Below are 19,022 nucleotides of genomic sequence, written 5' to 3'. Positions count from 1 at the left end.
TTATATACAGTATTAACCTAGTCGCATACTCAGAATGCTTATTGAGGTAGGAAAAACTATTACTTAGGGCCTTCATTTGGCTTAAGTCGGAGCTGTAGGTGCATATCACCTCTCAAGATCAGGCCCACAGTTTGTACTAGAGATGAGGTTGAGTCACATAATTCAGGTCAGATTTAGAGATCCAGTTAGGGAATTTTTCCAAAGTACAGGGAAGTTTGGCATTTGTGTTCTGGTTTGGTCTGTTGGGCCTGATTTAAGCTAGGGAAAAAGTGAGGCTAGAACAGAGTCTTCACTCACAGACGACACAAAAAAGGCTGTTTTTCATTAGGATTTTGCAGACATAGACAGATGTTCTCATATCAAAAGCAATTTCACTGGTGGTTTATGTTTACTGCCAATGTTAAATTCCATTATAGTTAAATTTTAATGCATGGAAAATTTTCCCATTCAAGATTTTTTTCCTGTAGCATTTTCTGCTTTACCTTGTATCAGCAGAAAACTGGCATAGGTTTTGCATATCTAGTATGTCTAAAATCTGTCTGTTCTTTGCATTAAGTCTGCTTTCTGATTTAATGAAAATAGCAACATTTTTTCCCTCTTTCAAATTCCTGTTCTGCTTAGCGTACAAGAAATGAAAAGAATCAAATTAAGGTTGTTATTAAAACATAATTTGCTTAAATTTCCATCATTATGGGTACCATAATAGCTTAACACAAACACAAATGTTTTCAGTACCTGCTATCTAGCACAATAGTTCCAGAAAGGTAAACTTCCCTCAGCACAAAACACATGGACAGGCATATTTCCAATACATGTCCCTCACTATGGTTTTTAACCATTTCAGTTGCCAGATTTTTTTAATACTTAGTGAGGATATACAGCTGAAACTTTCAATGGAAAATGGGAATCCAAATCTCAGAGGCAGCTTTGAAAATCTCATGTGAAATGTATAAGGTATATCATCTCTCATGCTCTAGGGCAGAGGTAGGCAACGTTCGGCACGCAGCTCGCCAGGGTAAGCACCCTAGCGGGCCGGGCCAGTTTATTTACCTGCTGATGCGGCAGGTTCGGCCGATCGTGGCCCCCACTGGCCGTGGTTCGCCGTCCCGGGCCAATGGGGGCGGCGGGAAGCCGTGGCCAGCACATCCCTCAGCCCGCGCCGCTTCCCGCTGCCCCCATTGGCCCGGGACGGCGAACCGCAGCCAGTGGGGGCCACGATCGGCCGAACCTGCCGCGTCAGCAGGTAAATAAACTGGCCCGGCCCGCTAGGGTGCTTACCCTGGCGAGCCGCGTGCCGAACGTTGCCGACCCCTGCTCTAGGGCTTAAACCAAGCCAAATCTATTGTTCAATGTGCAATATATTGAGCATTCATTGATTTTAATGTTATAAAATATTTGTTCTTCTATAAATAATGGCTTAAGGAATGTTTGAGTCTTCTTTTCTATTGTAGTCTCAGACCAAATGAGGAAATTAGCTGTCAGTATGTTTTGGTGTAAAACAAATAAGTAACAGCAAGCTAAATCCTAGACAGGGCCCTTGCCTCAGAGAACTATAGGTATACAGTATGCAAATAGCAGATGCCATGAACATGTAAGTCCTGTGGCCTTAAACTCTAGAGGCTAAAGTGCTCTCTGATCCCATCTGTGGGTGAACAGGGGAAAGAACAGCAACCGAACTGCTGTATCTGCATGAACTATTAATCCAGAACTCCAGTTGGACAGAAGCTCCGGAGGAGAAGTAAACCTCCTCCTTCATATATGGATAAACAGGGGGAAATACAACCAAGGGGGAGCTTCAGGGCATAAGCTTTGTACCCAGCATTCCTCCAGTGGCTGTTTGGGAGTCACCATAACTGAACACAAACTCAGAATTGGTTGGGTAGTGGAACTGACAAGGGAAAAAAGGCTTCTATTTCATAGTAAGGAGTGCGTTCATGCTGGCAAGGAGTCTGTCCAGTTGTTCTGTACGCTACTGGTATTCCTCCAGTGAGAATCAGGAGCTGTGGGGGGCCACTTTTGGGGGCCCCACAGGCCCAGAGTGGCCTGGAGGATTAGCGGGGGGCCGGGAGCAGCCCGCTCTGCTTCCCTCACCCCAGCCCCAGCCCCATCGCTTAGGGGAAGGGATCCCCCACTCACCAGCAGTGGTGGGAAGCGGAGCAGCCCAGCCCCAGCCTGCACTGCTCCACCAGCTCCCACAATTTCATGGTGCCCTAGGCAGCTGCGTATGCTGCGTATGCCCAAGGACGGCCCTGTACCCAGCCACTAAATAAAGCAGAAATCATTATGGATGGGTTAGGTGAATAGCTAAGAGTGAGGTCATGCTTGCGGGGCAGGGCAATAAGCTCTTCAAAATAGCATTCTCAGTGCGGCGTGACCTCATGCACTATGTGCGTGAGGTCACATCACGCAGGGCAGAGGGGCATTTTCTTCAAAATGGCATCCCCCATCAGCGATATCAGACTAAATTGCACCCAGTTTTGTCTCAGTACCAGACAGACAACAAGCCATTTAAACACAGGATGATCCGGCTTAAAACCAGAAGAATGGCCTGCCTAGATCCTACCCATTTAATACCATATGAGACCATGCTATGTGCCTGTATTAAGAGTGCCCAGCATACTTTCCAAGCAATGACTTTGGCATTATATACCCCACGCAGAAGTAAAGCTGTTCTGTAATTATCACCACTCAGTAAAACACAACTCCTCTTCTTTGGCATCATCTCTATCTTTAGCTTTAAAATCCACACCCCTTCCCATTACAGGTTCTAGGTTCATGGTAGCAGTCAGCACCTTTTTAGCAGCTTCAGCTAATCGATTCATGGCTGACAACGCTCAGAATTCTTACCCCGGGGCATAATTGCTAATTAAATTCTCATTCCAGATTTTATAGTTTCTAGTTGCCGCCATTCATGAGACAGGAGGAACAAAACCAGGCTTGAACAACAGTGCTCTTCTTCATCGGGCTTCTTAAAGTGAGCCTACAAAGCTGAAGCTAGGCCTTTGAATGGTGCCATTGGTGCTGTAAATCTGGTAGATGAGCTTGAGTGGCTGGGGATATTAACTGCAAAGGGATTAAATCTTGACCACCTTGTGTGATCAGAGACTTAGTATAATTCACAAAGCTCACGCACTCGTTGAAATGTACTGCCAGTGCTTGTGAAAAAAAAAAAGCTGGCCAAGTGATTCATTACAGGAAACACTGATAGTGTGAGCAGTCATGTGTGGGACAACACCACCCTCACCCCCAAAGCAGGTGTTTCCAATTAATCCCTCCTCTCAGGGGCTGTTAGGAGTGGGAGGGGACCCAGCTCATTCTAGAAGGAGAAACAACAGTCATGAAGACTGGAGACATGCCAGGGTGAAAAAACAGCTCCAGAAAGGGGTAGGAGGAGAGATACAATCACCATAGAGAGAAAAGGTACTGAATTTGCAACGAGTCGGGCAGAGGCTGGGGCCTGCCTCCTTGGGAAACTGTGGACTTGCCTTAGAGGTTAGAGAAATTATGGAGAAAAGGGACTAAAGACTTCGGTGGTAGACAATACTTGATACTGTAATGCCCCCTGTTATAAGTACTTCTACAGTCTCTCTGTTCTCCTTTTTTCCACATCTTTTCTGTGGTGATCAGGTCATCCTGGTCTACCAAGCAGTGGCTTGGTAACATTTGCAGCTGCAGGATTTGGGGCTTAGCTTGCAGGCCAAATCACTTTATTGATTGTCGGCCAGAGAGTGGGCATGCACTGGTTCATATGCTGCTGGCTATCATCTGGGATTATCCGGTTACCATCATGTTTCCCAGAGATTGTGTAGGGAGAAGGCAGGTTTATTTTGTGACTGGGCACAATAGAAGTCCATCTGGCAGAGGCTTCCATTGGAATCAGCACATTTCCCTGAATGCTGTGGCCATGCCCCGCTCTCCACCCAATTTTGGAGGTGCATGAGCCATCTGTGCAGTTTCAAGTGAGGTGGAAATGTAGCACCTTGCAGTGACACAGCTCCATCCAGGGGAGTGTTCTGCTGCCAGGGCCCTGCACATGGGTTAAACCAAGTACTGACAAACCAGGTCCCTTGTCCATTTACCTGTATAGGCATGAGCTTGGAGTAGTTTCCCTCCACACAGGAGCTGATACCTCAGTCACATACAGCATAGCAGACAGTAAAGGCCTCTTGTGTGTGATGATATCCCATTTGGCAAAAAAAAAAAAAAAAAATAGCCTTGGATTTCATAAGAAAACCTTTTAAAGGTGAATCCCTTGTAATTTGATTAGAGCCTGGTACATCTAACAGCCACTTCCCACAAGGGGGAACCAATACAGCATGACATCTGACTACAAGGAGAAGATGGGTAAGTAATAAGGAGACACAGACTCCAAATTTCAGGATACAATTGTAATGTCAATGTATAAATTCGGTTTAAAATTCCCATTTCATTATGGAGGGCTCTGCAATTACAATTCATTCCGTTATATTTTATATCTGTTGTGATACACAAGCCTTCTCTGTGCGTTGGCTGGTGGAGGCTGGATAACCATCTGTCTTGGATGGTTTAGACACTACAAATCCAGCATCTTGGCAGGGGGTTAGATTAGATGACCCTTCTAACCCTATGGTTAGGGATGCTGGAACAATTTTTATAGTGGGGGTGCTGAGAGCCATTGAACCAAACTGTAAACCTGGTATATAATGGAAACCACTTCAAGTCAGGGGGTGCTGCGGCACCCCCCAAACCCCTAGTTCCAGCACTTATGCCTATGGTTCTATGCCATGTGAGAGTAGTGGGTAGAGCACTGGACTGGGACTCAGGAGTCTATTTACAGCTCTGCTGCTGATTTCCTGGAGGATCTTGGGCAAGTCACTTCATTTCTCTGTGCCTTGGTTTTCCCCATCTGTAATGAGAGAATAATGTTGGGGACTTCCTTTGTAAAGTGCTTGAAATCTACTGATGGCAATACCTACTTCTATATAGTGCTTTTCATGTTGGATAAAGTATCAGTGATTGTGCAGGCTGAATGATTCACTCTGCCAAATGCACCTGATAATGGTAACTCAGGGGTCGGCAACCTGTGGCACACGTGCCAAAGACAGCACTCGAGCCAATTTTTGATGGCACGCTGCTGCCTGCCGGGGTCCTGGCCCCACTCAGTCTCCCCCCCCCACCTCCACCAATTTCTCCTGTGGGGGCTGGAGGCAGAAGCTTGGTCCTGCCAAGCTTCCCCCTCCCCCGCTTCTTCCCCCAGTGTGGTGCTTTCCTGCCCCTCCCCCCCTCCCACTCCCTCTCCCTGCCACCAATCAGCTGATCGCCCTTGCAAGGGGGAGCGGAGCAGAGCTGAGCCGCAGCGTGCTTGCTGCTCCGGGGAGGAGGCAGAGAAGAGGTGGGGACGGGGCCCTGGGAAAAGGGGTGGGAATGCAACATATCCCCTCCAGCCCCCTGCCGTGAGCACCCCCACGAGCTGAGCACCCCAGCCCTCTGCCCTGACCCCTGCACCCCCTACACACACACCCAGCCCTCTGCCCTGACCTCTGCACCCCCTCACACACCTCCAGCCCCCGTTCTGACTCCTGAATCCCCCACATATACCCAGCCGCCCCACACCCTATGCCCTAACCCTTGCACCTCCCCACATCCCCACCCCCACCCTGAGCACCAAGGGGAGCTCCTGCACCTCTCCCCCCCCACATTTCCATCTGCACCCCCAGTCTGGGGTCCCGGCTGCCGGCCCCTTGCCAGCCAGGGTCCCGCAGGCCCTGCTCAGCCCGCTGCTGAACTAGATGAACAGAACCCCAGGCTGGCAGCGGGCTGAGTGGGCGGGCGGCGTAAGATCAGCATTTTAATTTAATTTTAAATTAAGCTTCTTAAACATTTTGAAAACCTTGTTTACTTTACATACAACAATAGTTTAGTTATATATTATAGACTTATAGAGAGAGACCTTCTAAAAAACGTTAAAATGTATTACCGGCATGTGAAACCTTAAGTTAGAGTGAATAAGTGAAGACCCGGCACACCACTTCTGAAAGGTTACCGACCCCTGTGGTAACTTATTTTAAAAGTAATAATTTTGCCTTCCTTCTTCCAACCACTTTAACAGCTGCCAAACACGTCAGGTATATCAGGTGCTATGCTGTACTAGAAACACTGTAACGTTCCATTGAAAGCCGCATTAGGGCACATCTACACAATTTAAAAAAATACCCATGGCAGCAAGTCTCAGAGCCGTGTCAACTGACTTGGGCTCACGGGGCTCATGCTGTGGAGCTAAAAATAGCAATGTAGATGTTTGGGTTTGGGCTGGCGCCCGGGCTCCGAGACCCTCCATCCTCACCTCTTTCAGAGCCCAGGCTCCAGCCCAAGCCTGAACCTCTACAATGCTATTTTTAGCCCTCACAAGCCCAAGTCAGTTGACCTTGGCGCTGAGACTTGCTGGATTGGTTTTTAGCTTTCTGCTGTGTAGACATATCCTTAGACTGCTTTGAAAATCCTAGCCTTACTAGTTTTTTTTAAAGATGGATTCACAAATCAAATATCAAGCATAGCTGCTCTTCTGATTACGCAGATTTGATATCCAGCAAAAGCGGGGTAACCCATATATTATGATGAAAAGATCATGTGCACAGAACTCATCATTGTAGTAGTATGTTAACAGAGCTGGATGAGATCATAATAAAAATTTCAAATAAAATAGAAAAGTCAACCAGGAGCAGATCTTCCAGCTAAAAGTTCCAGTGCTATTGAAGATGGCACAAATGCTGCCACTTTTTGGGAGGGAGGGGTGAGGGGGAAATCCCATTGATTTCAATACATTTCCAGAGAGAGAAAATATCTATTTGAGCTCTCTTAAATCATTAATACTCAATGGAAGTGGCAACGTGGACACTTGATCTTTTTAGCAGTTCTGGGAAGATTAATGCTAGCCATTAAAATTCCATTTCTAAAATATGCCAGTAAGGGACTGATCAGACTACAGAAAGCAAAGAACAAAATCAGGACTACAAAGAACTGAACTACCATTAATTTCCAGCAGGACAAACACTCAGTGTGTGAATACACAAGGCCTTTAGTATTGTCAGGATGCAGCACTGAGGGAATGCTAAATGAGCATTGCTCTACGATGCACAGTAAATGTTAGGTAATGGAGATGCTTATTAACTCTTCACCACTTTTAACAAAGTTAAAAGATGACTTGACTTGGCTGTTAGTGTTCATGAGATGTTAGACCAGCTAAGTAATAAATGTCATTCATCATGGTGAAAGAACTTCAGATGAAAGAATGGCTATTTTGATTAGTTTTACTTCTTTTCATTTTGTTATTCTCTTTTAAGCTGGCTTGTCATAATAGTTATTGAAACAGAGAAAGGAAAAAACTTCTTCCATTTTTATGTGTTCCTGGGAGCTGATGTTATACAATGCAGAAGTCTGGGACTTGCATGTAACCCCCTTGATTTGCTTTTGCATCCCCCTTAGTAAGATGACAGGGAGACTGGTGTTTTGTTTGATTACTTCTAGAATCCTTTCAACAGATTATGTAAATGTGATAGTCAGTGTGTCCTCATTCACTATAGAAAAGCTTTCAGCACTGACCTTAAGGGGCACACTATACTCACAGGCTTCAACAAACCAAGAGATCACTAGCTGTCTCCTGCTACTTGTATAGTCGTCCAGCGATCAGCTCTCCTCAGGCCAGACTCTTTGGGGCTGGCATTTCAACAAGACACTCTTGTGTCAGAATGCTACGTTTAATTAAACAAGACATTCAGTGATCAGGTTCAGGTTGGCAGACTCAACAGGGCTGACTCACATCAGTTTGATTCCTCATTCAACCAGCCCTAGATTTTTCTGCAGATGTTTTACTATACAGAATCCCATTTTGTCCAGGTGAAACGGAGGTTGGGATAACTCAACGGCTAGTGCACCACTGCAATTTTTAAAATCACAGACCATATCACTAATTCTTTCATATGGGGGAAGGGATTGCTTCATGACAAGAGGTGGTGACTTGCTCCAAGCCGCCCGCAAGCAGTCAGATGCAGTGACTGGTAGGGGTAGGGACACTATAGAATTGAAAAGGATGGTGGGGGCGGGGGAATTCAGCTTATTTATTTGTCAAAGCTTAGCTTGCCAAGAAGACAGCTACATTTGAAGGCAGGATGTTGTTATTTCTCTGGAGTGCATTCTGGACCCATAGATGTTTTCAGAGCATAGGCATAGAGGGGACATAATGGTGCTCATGGGTGAAGAATCGTTCGACTTTAATCAAGAGCAAATTGGTATCATTTTGCAAATTAACTTCCCTCATATGCCAGCTATGTTCTGTAGGAATTAGACTGCTTAAAGGGTATTTAAATTATATCTACAGTAGGATCTGGGAAGCTTAATACCAATAGTTACAGAAAACCTGAAGAGCTGAACTACAGCATTGACATATTAAAATAAGATTCTTTAACTTTCCTGTCAAGACTGACATTATCAGAGTTCCTTGCAAAGAATTGGAAATAGGATAAAATATTCACTGATTATTAGGCTTGCAAAGGAATGAGTTTGGCAGGCTAAAGAAACGCACATTGTATGGATGAGTTTGTTCACTCAAATACAAGCTTAAGCTGTTAAAGTTAATACCCTTTAAACTTGCTAAAGTTAATACCCTGTAAGGGTATGTGCTCCAAAGTGCAATGCACCCAGTAGTCTATGCACATTTTTAAACTGGTGCTTCTCAGAACCTATAGTAAAGCGGCCAGACCTGGGAAATGGCATGGATATTAAAAGTATCCAGGAATGGGATGGACTTCCTTGGTGCAGGCAGGGCCCATAGTAGTAAGAACCCTGTGCTCCTACAACTTTCAATGAACTACATACGTTAAAATTTCCAAATAAAAATTTCCAAAGCCAAACAAAATAAACTCAGCTTCTGGGCTGACAAGCAGCATGAGAAATTTCATGCCTAAAGGTAATTTGAGGTTTGGACCAAATAGTGGTGTTCTCATTGTGTTCCAGAATATTTAGATGACTAACATTTTCATCTGCATTAAGGCCATGCTGCACTACAAAGTTTTGTACGTTGGCATACAGATGCTGCAGTTAGTATATTGCTTGTGCGCATGCATACTTGGCTCCTTGCATTAGTGCAGTATGCATTCACCAGGAATGCTTGTGTCGATGCAGTGCGGTGCACCATGGGTAAGTATCCCAGTGTGCAACCCACCACCGTTCAGCACATTGTCTCTTGAGTCAGTTTAGCTGGAACAGAAATGACTTGCGCAGCGGTGACTGGGAGCAAGGGGTCAACTTTCCAGAATGCAATGTTCTCCATCCCATAATATCATCTCTACCCCATAATTTTGCACCTATTTCCAAATTCCCACAAACCCGCCCGGGACTTGTCACTGTCTACCAACTCTGACAGAAGCATGGAGCCTGCACAGCTTTGCACTTTGTCATGAGCATTGCAAGCACAGGATGCACGATTCTCCAGTATTTGCAGAGCCACAAGAACTACTATGGGGAATATGATGATTTCCTGGTAATCAGATTGCTATGGGACCTGGCGAGAACCAATTCAAGGCTGTGGGTAGCATTCACGAAGCAGCTACAAATGATGGAGGACTGCATTTAGGACCAAGAAAAGAGCACTGACTGGCGGATCATAATGCAGGATTGGGATGATGAGCTGTGGCTGCAGAACTTTCAGATGCTCAAGGCCACATTCCTGGATCTGTGTGCTGAGCTCACCCCAGCCATCCAACATGGGGACACCAAATTGAGAGCCACGCTGACAATAGAGAAGTTGAATCTTGCAATGTTGAATTGCTACTGATCAGTGGGAAGTTATTTTTGAAGTGGGAAAATCCGTTGTGGAGGCTATTGTCATGCAAGTGTGCAGGGCCATTAATCATCTCCTGCTACACAGGAGTGTGCTTCTCAGCAATGTGGAGGACACAGTGGATGGCTTTGGAGCTCTGGGGTTCCTGAGCTGGGTTGGAGCAACAGACAGCATGCACATCCCCATTTTGGCCCCAGAGCACATCAACAGAAAGGGCTACTTTTCCATGGTTATGCAAGCATTGGTGGATCACTGGGGTCACTTCACTGCTATCAGTGTTGGCTGGTCAGGGAAGGTGCATGACACTCATCTTTAAGAATGCAGGACTGTTCAGAAATCTGCAAGCAGGGACCTTCTTTCCTGACTGAGGGATTACCATTGGTGATGTTGAAATGCCAATAGTGATCGTGGGGGACCCAGCCTACCCCTTACTCCTATGTCTCATGAAAGTGTACACCAGCTACCTTGACAGCAGCAAGGAAAGATTCAGCTACAGGTTCAGCAGCTCCAGGATGACAGTTTGAATGTGCTTTTGGTAGATTGAAAGGACGCTGATGTTGTTTACTCATTGGATTGGATCTCAGGGTACGTCTTCACTCAAGGGGGGGGGTCGATTTAAGATACGCAAATTCAGCTACGCGAATAGCGTAGCTGAATTCGACGTATCGCAGCCAACTTACCCTGCTGTAGGGACGGCGGCAAAATCGACCTCTGCGGCTTCCCGTCGACGGCGCTTACTCCCACCTTCGCTGGTGGAGTAAGAGCGTCGATTCGGGGATCGATTGTCACGTCCCGACGGGACGCGATAAATCGATCCCCGAGAGGTCGATTTCTACCCGCCGATTCAGGCGGGTAGTGTAGACCTAGCCTCAGTGTGAAAATTATCCTAATGGCTATAGCTGCCTGTTGTATCCTGCATAATGTTTGTGAAGAAAAGGGGGTAAACTTGCCATGGATGTGGAAGGTGTAGGAGGAGTGCCTGTCTGCTGAATTTGAATAGCCAGACACAAGGGTTAATGGACAAGTTCAATAAGGAGCTATATGGCTTACAGAGACATAGTAATGTACTGTGCTCAAACTGGGGTGGCAGTTTTGGGGCCTGTTAGGAATTGTATGGTGCTAGCCGCACGAAGAATCATAGAATTATAGAATCATAGGACTGGAAGGGACCTTGAGAGGTCATCTAGTCCAGTCCCCTGCATTCATGGCAGGACTAAGTATTATCTAGACCATCCCTGACAGGTGTTTGTCCAACCTTCTCTTAAAAATCCCCAATGATGGAGATTCCACAACCTCCCTGGGCCATTTATTCAAGTGTTTAACCACCAAGACAGTTAGGAAGTTTTTCCTAATGTTCAACCTAAAACTCCCTTGCTGCAATTTAAGCCCATTGCTTCTTGTCCTATCCTCAGAGGTTAAGAAAAACAACCTTTTACGTACTTGAAAACTGTTATCATGTCCCCTCTCAGTCTTCTCTTTTCCAGACTAAACAAACCTAATTTTTTCAATCTTTCCTCATACATCATGTTTTCTAGACCGTTAATAATTTTTGTCGCTCTTCTCTGGATTCTCTCCAATTTGTCCACATCCTTCCTGAAATGTGGTACCCAGGGCCGGCTCCAAGTTTTTTGCTGCCCCAAGCGAAAAACATTTCCGGCGCCCCCCGGCTCCGCCCCTTCCCCGCCCCATTCCAACCCCTTTCCCAAATCCCCAGCCCTGCCTCCTCCCCAGGGCGCGCTGCATTTCCCCTCCTACCCCTCCCTCCCAGGCAAGGGCTGAAGCGGAGCGGGGGTGCGCTCGGGGGAAGAGGTGGAGGAAAGCTGGGGGGGAGCAATTCCTCTACCCCCCGTTACTTCCTGCGGCCCTCCCCGTGCCCCCCACTGCCGCAGCTCACCTCCGCTCCGCCTGCTCCCCTGAGCCTGCCACCGCCGCTCCGCTTCTTCCCCCTCCCTCCCAGGCTTGCCGCGCGAATCAGCTGTTTTGCGGCAAGCCTGGGAGGGAGGGGGGAGAAGTGGAGCAGCAGCGGCGCGCTCAGGGGGGCGCGGGGAGGGCGAGGAAGTAACGGGGGGGGGCAGAGGAACCGCTCCCCCCCCCCAGCTCACCGCCGCCTCCTGCCCGGAGCGCGCTGCCGCTCCGCTCCTCCCCAGGCTTGCCGCAAAACAGCTGATTCGCATGGCAAGCCTGGGAGGGAGCGGGGAGAAGCGGAGCGGCAGCGCGCCCGGGGGAGCAGGCGGCAGTGGAGCAGAGGTGAGCTGGGGGGGAGCGGTTTCCTCTGCTCCCCCCCCCCCGCGGGTTACTTCCTGCAGCCCTCCCCTGCCCCGCCCCACCGCAGCTCACTGCAAAAAAAAAAAAAAAAAAAAAGAGGGCTGGAGTGCCGCCTCTTTGAAAGTGCCGCCCCAAGCACATGCTTGGAGGGCTGGTGCCTAGAGCCGGCCCTGGTGGTACCCAGAACTGGACACAATACTCCAGTTGAGAGCTAATCAGCGCATAGTAGAGTGGAAGCATTACTTCTCGTGTCTTGTCTTGCTTACAACACTCCTGCTAATACATCCCAGAATGATGTTTGCTTTTTTTGCAACAGTGTTACACTGTTGACTCATATTTAGCTTGTGGTCTACTATGACCCCCAGATCCCTTTCTGCAGCACTCCTTCCTAGGCAGTCATTTCCCGTTTTGTATGTGTGCAACTGATTGTTCCTTCCTAAATGGAGTACTTTGCATTTCTCCTCGAATTTCATCCTATTTACTTCAGACCATTTCTCCAGTTTGCCCAGATCATTTTGAATTATAATCCTATCCTCCAAAGCACTTGAAACCCCTCCCAGTTTAGTATCATCCTCAAACTTTATAAGTGTACTCTCTATTCCATTATCTAAATCATTGAGGAAGATATTGAACAGAACTGGACCCAGAACTGATCCCTGCGGGAGCCCACTCATTATGTCCTTCCAGCATGACTGTGAACCACCTCTTTGGGAATGGTTTTCCAACCAGTTATGCGTCCACCATATAGTAGCTCCATCTAGGTTGCATTTCCCTAGTTTGTTTATGAGAAGGCCATGCGAGACAGTATCAAAAGCTTTACTAAAGTCAAGATATATCACATCTACCGCTTCCTCCCTATCCACAAGGCTTGTTACCCTGTTAAAGAAAGCTATCAGGTTGGTTTGACATGATTTGTTCTTGAAAAATCCATGCTGACTGTTACTTATCACCTTATTATCTTCTAGATGTTTGCAAATTGATTGCTTAATTATTTGCTCCATTATCTTTCCGGGTACAGAAGTTAAGCTGACTGGTCTATAATTCCCTGGGTTGTCCTTATTTCCCTTTTTATATATGCTATATCTGTACATATATCAGAGACAGTGCACCTCTCCAACTTTGGGGGGGTCTGCTGTACAATTATGATAACAAGTACAGTGTTTGGCACTTATCCGATGGGTTGTGAGTGACAACACCACTACTTTCACTGCCTACAGGCATTATACATAAGGCTACATTTGTGTCACAGAGACCACCATGACATTCTCTGCTTCAGTCCCAGGGACCGAGGGACTGGAGCTGGCAGCCAGCAGGGCCCCAGCAGGGTTCTAGCAACAGGTGACAGCCTCCTCATGGGGTCCCCTGCAAGGTTCCAGCAATGGGCGACAGCCTCGTGGGGGGCGGGGGGGAGGGGACGCCTAGAGCGAGTGGCTGGGGGTGTCCTGTTTTCTCTTCGGGAAATATGGTCACCCTACAGCTCCCAGCCGCCACAGTGGTGGGGGAAACCATGGAGCCGCAGCAGCAAAAGTCACAGACAGGTCGCGGCTTCTGTGAATTTTTATTTATTGCCCATGAACTGTCCATGACTTTTACTAAAAATAAACATGACAAAATCTTAGCCTTAATTATACATCATGTTTTGTAAACTAAGAAAGATGAATAGTCAAAACAAAAGCATTTTATTCACTAACAAAAAGAGTTCCAAAAATAATCTGAAGAATTTAAAAGTAAATACATTGTAACTATTTAGGAACCCTAATAAATAAACAAAAGAAAGGAATACTGCTGTCCATTGTAGCTACACATACATCAACTGTGGCTTTCACAGGTCAGTGTAGGTGAAGCTGCAGTTGTCCAGGCCTTCCCCTGGTGTGGAGTGGTAGGAGTAGGCATGTTGGCCCTGAGGCCATGTGGAATGCTGGGGGGGGGAAGGGAGGCGCTATGCTGCATTTCTCCACAGACTGTAGTGGGAGTCGACTCCGGGAGAGTTGAACTTGGAGGTTCACCAGAGTCTGCAGCTGTTGGAGAAGTCTGCATTTGCTGTTGGAGAAGTCCCATTATGTCCTGGTGTGTTTCCCTCTCCTTTTCCTGCGCTTTTCTCCTGTCCAGTCTTTCCTTCTCCATACAGTCTTCAATATTCGCCCTCCAGGCCCTCTGCTCAAGGTCTGATGCAGCACTGGCTTGAAGGGTCTCACAGAACATGTCTTTCCACATCTTTTTTTCTCCTCCTTATCTGGGTCAGTCAGTCCACTGGCGTGGAGGGGGAACCCCTCAAGGCTGCAATGGCCACAGCTACAGAAAAAACACACAAAGGTACCATTGCCAGTATAGTAGGATTGGAAAGCAAAACTTAAGATTCAAAATGCCCCTTTCCCTTGCTCCCCTAAAGTGTTAAATGAGACACGTTTATGACACTTCTGCGTTGGAGTTCCTGATCCCTGGTGCTATTCTCAGCTCAAGCCATGGTGAGTATGACCTGCCAGGGGTGAGGGAAATGAGGGGGGATGGCTTGGTTGCAGGAAACTATGGGTCTAGGGCAATGGCACTGACTACTGGTACCATTTTCCACAGGTAGTGATGATTTTAGTTGACATTTCACTCCTGGGAGTAAAAAAGGCAGAGACAGCACAGCTGCTGCTGGCATCCCAAAGGCACCCGGGCCCGTATACCGCTAGCCTGTTTACTGCAATGGTGCCTGCCGAAGTTATTGCCATCTGGAGCAGGAAAGTGACCTACTGCAGGGGAAGAAATAAGGCTGCCATTCCTAGAAACCTTCAGGAGAGGATTGCAGCCTACCTCCACAGAAGTTACATCAAGATCTCCCAAGAGGATTAAAGGGACATCCCTGTGCACATAAACTGCTCCGCATGCCCTCTCCCACCCTAACTCTAGAGGGGAACGAAAAGCAGGTAGCAATTCTACCTTTCTTTGTTGTACCACTACCTCTTCTACTATGAGTAAATTAATGAAAAGTCAAAAGCTGTGTCCTGCTGATTTGGGGTGCCATCCCTGTAATGGAAAATTTCTTTACACACTTACCTGAGGTTCCATCCCCTGCATTGGGCTCACCCATACTCAACTGGCAGGACTACTATGGAGTCAAAAACAGGTCCTGGATCCCCTGGTTGCCTATCCATCATATTCCTCCTCCTCTTCCACTTTCTCCTTGCTGTGCATGGCAGGGCTCTATGATTCATCGCAAATTATGGAAAAAAATCATTTTTAGTTTAACACCAAATGATTTTTCCCCAGTTATTCAGAATTGCCAGTGAACCAAAAAAAACCATTATTCACCCAGCTGTAATTTAATTAACTTTTTTTTGTAGACCTAATGGCCACACCCATAGAAAGAAAATTGCTGCTAAGTGATGAAATAAATTGAATTGCCATCAAGAGGGACTCAAACATAAACCAAGAACAATAGCAGCAGTAGAACTATTGTTAGATTCCTTTGTTAATAACAGGTTTCAGAGTAGCAGCCGTGTTAGTCTGTATCCGCAAAAAGAACAGGAGTACTTGTGGCACCTTAGAGACTAACAAATTTATTAGAGCATAAGCTTTCGTGGGCTACAGCCCACTTCTTCGGATGCATATAGAGTGAAACATATTGAGGAGATATATATATACACATACAGAGAGCATGAACAGGTGGGAGTTGTCTTACCAACTCTGAGAGGCCAATTAAGTAAGTGAAAAAAACTTTTGAAGTGATAATCAAGATAGCTCAGTACAGACAGTTTGATAAGAAGTGTGAGAATACTTACAAGGGGAGATAGATTCAATGTTTGTAATGGCTCAGCCATTCCCATTCCTTATTCAATCCTGAGTTGATCGTATCTAGTTTGCATATCAATTCCAGCTCAGCAGTCTCTCGTTGGAGTCTGTTTTTGAAGTTTTTCTGTTGTAAGATAGCCACCCGCAGGTCTGTCATTGAATGACCAGACATGTTAAAGTGTTCTCCCACTGGTTTTTGAGTATTATGATTCCTGATGTCAGATTTGTGTCCATTAATTTTTTTGCGTAGAGACTGTCCGGTTTGGCCAATGTACATCACTTACTTAATTGGCCTCTCAGAGTTGGTAAGACAACTCCCACCTGTTCATGCTCTCTGTGGCCTTGGCTACACTGGCAATTCACAGCGCTGCACTTGCTGCGCTCAGGGGTGTGAAAAAACACCCCCCCTGAGCGCAGCGAGTGCAGCGCTGTAAAGCGCCAGTGTAATCAGCGCCTCCAGCGCTGCACACTCCCTCGCAGCGCTGCAAGCTATTCCCCTCGGAGAGGTGGAGTACTTGCAGCGCTGCGAGAGAGCTCTCGCAGCGCTGGCGGCGCGACTACACTCGCGCTTCACAGCACTGCCGCGGCAGCGCTGTGAATCCGCGAGTGTAGCCAAGGCCTGTATGTGTGTATATATATCTCCTCAATATGTTTCACTCTATATGCATCCGAAGAAGTGGGCTGTAGCCCACGAAAGCTTATGCTCTAATAAATTTGTTAGTCTCTAAGGTGCCACAAGTACTCCTGTTCTTTTTGTTAATAAGTCACTTTGCATTGAATTGGTCATCACAATTTCAGGAATCAGAAAAAAATATGTTTACACTATTTCCATATAAAATACCATTCACGTGCATAATCATTGGCCTCTATAAAGGAAGCTGTTGTATCCTAGCGCAGAAGTGAAACATGAGACATGGACCACCAGGATAATCTATCTGAGAGTGAATGTGAGCTGTAATTGGAATGTAATTGCACAGCTGTTGAATAGGGCTCCTTGTTTCTTTGAAATGTAAATATAATGTAGAATGCTGATTACACTACAATTACAAAAAGGACAAGTGATAATCTTAGTCTTTGGCTTTTAGTATTTCTTTCAAAAAAGCTTTTTCCCTTTCTTCGAGAAATTACTAGATGCTGCAATGTGCACAGGAACATGTTGTATGAGCAATAAATGTCTCAATTAGCATGACTATTTAGGTCATACCTAATGGTGGAATTCATATACGCACACAAGTCCTAAAATAGGGACAGGAAAATAATTCAAAGCCTTTAGAGTTTAACCAGTGGGTGTGGACGGGAGTTAATAGTATTTGTTTGTTCAAAATGCATTAAGGTTTTGTAGTATTGAGCCCTAGCTTACGTTAAGCACCTGGTTCAGAAGAACATCAAAGTTAGATGAAACTGACGCCCAAATGTTTGATTCTGTTGGGGGAGAAGAGTGAATATGGGGCTGCAAACCCTCCCTTTCATGCTAGTATTTTGGCTAAAACCGTGTGGGGTGGGAGACCCAAACACTTCTTGAATTTTAGAGCATACTGAAAATGAACTGGAATGATCCAGAAATGTCCAGCCTGTGTAAAAAGGATGGATTTTATACTGGATTGGGGGGGGGGGGATTTTCTCACTCTGCCTCAACGATACTTATCGCCATCTTGTCTGGACTGGACCACCAGCCACCTCCTCACCCCAAGCCATTCCCATCCGGTTGGTTTGCATCCCTGGGATGCTACTGGGGAACAATCTTTCCATACACCACCTGTCTGGGCCTAGTTACTCTGTGGGTGAGTTAAGAGACTTACTGTGCCCTACCTATGAGTGTAGTAGCCAGGCCTAATCTAACCATAATGTTAGTAGTGATGGTGCAGAACTACTATACTGAGTTTATAGACATAGCACCGAATAGCCCAAACAATATTTATTCATGCGCATTGGAGGGTGTATGGTAATGAGAGCTCTGGAGGACTTTAGTGGGGATTATTGTAATACTTTGAATGTGCTTTAACTTCACAACAGGTTGGCCAATTACCAATTATAGCAGGTCATAGTGCACTCAGTTGCCTGCCCACAGAGACACAAAGGCACATGACTATGCGGAACCCTGCAATTTTGTTATAGACAGGTGTGTGAAAAGCTTTTCGTTTGCTCAAGCCCTAAGCAGTTAAACTCAAGGTTAACAAACAGTGCAAGGCTCTTATCTGAAGGAAAATAAGCTACTGTAGTGTCAAACAACAGGGACTAACAGGTATTTATATTTCATTTCAGTGTTGCAGCGTTGGTGAACTTATAATTACCTGGGAAAACAGGAGGGGAAGGGACACTGGTTGAATGAATCACTTTTAACAGGACAAAAAAATTACAGTTATGAAAGTGCAAATGGTGGTTAGATGACAAAAATGCCCATTTATGGCATAAATGGAGGCAGCAGCAGCTGCATCAGAGCATTGTAGCTAGACATTGGCATTTGCTAGTTCACAACTTACAAATCAGTGGCTGCTGTGAGCAGATGACAGCCTTTCCATATTATAGACAGAGTCAAACAGATCTAGAATTGTACCATATGCTCATTAATTTGCCCTAAATGCTATAATGTGGGGTGGTAAGACACTGAGATGTAGATTGCTATAATTATAGAATATTCTTATGATGCACACTGTACTTCGTATCTGTGCTTCAAAGTTACTGCACACAATTAAATTCCTAGAGGTCAGAATCTTCGAGAAAAGGTACTAACTGAAATGTATGAATATATTTGCTTGGGCCCTATTCTGCAGCCAGGGCCGGCTCCAGGCACCAGCTTGGCAAGCAGGTGCTTGGGGCGGCCACTCCGGAGAGGGGCGGCAGGTCCAGCTATTCGGCGGCAATTCGGCGGACGGTCCCTCACTCCCGCTCGGAGCGAAGGACCTTCCGCTGAATTGCCGCCGCAGATCGCGATCGCGGCTTTTTTTTTTTTTTTTTTGGCTGCTTTGGGCGGCCAAAACCCTGGAGCCGGCCCTGTCTGCAGCCCTAATACTCTGAGTAGTAGCATTGACATCAAATGTTTCATCTTCACAGAGTGGACCCAAACCTCTAGTAAAAGTGGGAAACCACCACTAGTAATATAGTGTAGTGCAAAGAGTTGCCTACACACAGAGAGAAGGTGAGTGCTAGGGCTGCAGAATTGGTATTACTG

Source organism: Emys orbicularis, chromosome 2 (genome assembly GCF_028017835.1).
Source record: "Emys orbicularis isolate rEmyOrb1 chromosome 2, rEmyOrb1.hap1, whole genome shotgun sequence".
In the NCBI taxonomy this organism is placed as follows: Eukaryota; Metazoa; Chordata; order Testudines; family Emydidae; genus Emys; species Emys orbicularis.
The sequence above is the reverse complement of the archived record's forward strand: the minus strand, read 5'-3'. Positions refer to the sequence as shown.